A 2,310-nucleotide genomic window follows, 5' to 3' on the forward strand; every position below is an offset into this window, starting at 1 on the left:
TGGCAGTCGGAGGGCGTGGGCCGGTAGTAGAAAGATGGCACTTGGGACTCGTATGTGGCCCTGGCAGCGTCGTTCCCGTGGGAGGCCATGAACTGGGAGAGAGAGGACAGGTCAGTGCGCCGAGGGCCTGGCCAGCGCTGGGCTGGGACCTCCCGGCACCTCCTCTCCCAGGGGACGATCTGGGCTGAGGAGGACAAACCTGCCCTTTCCCCGCAGGTGGCAGGGCCCTGGGAGGGTGCACAGAGGGGAGCCTCCTGGGAAGGGCTCAGACCCCGCTGCCAGCTGCTCCCCCTCGAGGAGCCCACATCTGCCCCCTCGGCCTGGCTTGTTCAATCAGGGGACCCTATTTAGGGAGCAGCCAGCGTGTGCCAGACACAGGCAGGGCCCTGCGGACGGCCCTACACAAGGCTGCCGACCCGCTGAGGCACACAGGCCACAGGGATGGGGAACACGGGAAGGAGGGCAGAGCAGGAGGTGGCAGGGAGGGGAGGGGACCACGCCGGTGACGGTGCCTGGCCACAGGGGCCTCGAGGACAAGGGAGCAGAGGGCCCCCTGTGCTTCAGGCCCTCGGCGTCTGATCTCCGACAGAAAGCCCAGCCCCTGAAGTCATTGCACTTTGAGGACCATTGGATCCTGAACATGGGGGACCCAAAAAGACCAACTGGAAAACACCACCAACAAGATATTTCAGCAGAAAGCTGCCACCAAGGCAGAGTTCCAGAACAGTCATGGCCTGGCCAGTGTGGCTCAGTGGATAGAGCTTCGGCCTGCAGACTGCAGGGTCCCAGGTTCGATTCCTAGTCAGGGCTCATGCCCGGGGTGTGGGTTCGATCCCCAGTGGGGAGGCATGCAGGAGGCAACCCATCAATGATTCAGTCTCATCATGGATGTTTCTATCTCTCTCTCCCTCTCTCTTCCTCTCTGAAATCAATAAAAATATATTTTAAAAAAATAAATAAAAAATAATATCAGTTGCTGTTAGAAAAAAGATTTTAAAAAATAATAAATAAGTAAAATGGTCGCTGTTCTCCAGCAGGTGTAACAGAAGGAAGGTCCGCTGACGATTCTTGGGCCTAAGAATCAGCCTAAGGAGGACTGTGCAGTCTCTACGCAAAAACACTGCCTCCTTGCCTGGCTGGTGTGGCTCATTGGTTGAGCGTTGGCCTATGAACAAGAAGTCACAGTTCAATTTCGGGCACATGCTCAGGTTGCAGGCTGGATCCCCATTAGGGGGCATGCAGGAGGCAGCCCATCAATGATTCTCTCTCCTTTCCTCACTGAAATCAATAAAAACACTGTGTTTTTTTTTAAATTCAATGGAAAAATTATCCTCGAGTGAGGATTAACCAAAACTCATGGGAGGAGGGGTGGGAAGAGATTAACCAAAGGACTTATATGCACATGTGCATAGCCCATGGACAGACAATAATTCAGGGAAGGCCTGGGGAGGGAACCGGAGCCAGGTGGAGGGGATCAAAGGGGGGGGGGCGGTGAAAGGGGACATCTGTAATACTTTTAACAATCTATATATATAAAAGCCTAAGCACCCGAACGACCATTCAACCGGTACCTATGACGCACACTGACCACCAGGGGGCAGGCGCTCAATGCACCGGCATGGAAACATGGAACAGACTGATGAGCCTCGGGGGAAGGGGGGGAGGACGTGAAGAGATTAACCAAAGATCTGTATGCATACTAGAGGCCCAGTGCACCGATCCATGCACTGGTGGGGGCCCTCGGCCTGCCCTGCACGGACCAGGCTGAAACCGGCTCTCTGACATCATTGGAGGGTCCCGGATTGTGAGAGGGACCAGGCCAGGCTGAGGGACCCACCGGTGCATGAGTCCGTGCACTGGGCCTCCAGTAAAAAAAAAAAAAAGTCAAACTCAAACAACACATAAGTAAATAAATAAAATATCCCACCTTCGACTGCAAAGACTAAAAACTAAAATAAAAAAATCATGGAGTACTTTTAAGAATCATTTTAGGAAACCGTAGGAGGAAATCTTTGCGACTTTCGCTTAGGAAATGGTTTCTTAGATCTGATACCGAAAGTACCAGCAACAAAAGAAAAACACGGAACTTCTTCAAAATGAAACACGTTTGTGCTTCAGAGGATGCCGCCAAGAAAGCGAGTGTGAAGAACCTCAAAGACCCGCTGCTGCAGGAGGGAAGCCAGACGGACAGCTCACATTCCGTGGTTGTGGCGTGTAAGGTCCAGAGCAGGCAAAGCCACGGAGACAGGAAGGGGGCGGTGCCAGGGGCTGGGGGGCGGAGCCAGGGCTCAGGGCAGAGCCAATGCTCAG

This window comes from Myotis davidii, unplaced genomic scaffold (assembly GCF_000327345.1).
Source record: "Myotis davidii unplaced genomic scaffold, ASM32734v1 scaffold1320, whole genome shotgun sequence".
Classification (NCBI taxonomy): domain Eukaryota; kingdom Metazoa; phylum Chordata; class Mammalia; order Chiroptera; family Vespertilionidae; genus Myotis; species Myotis davidii.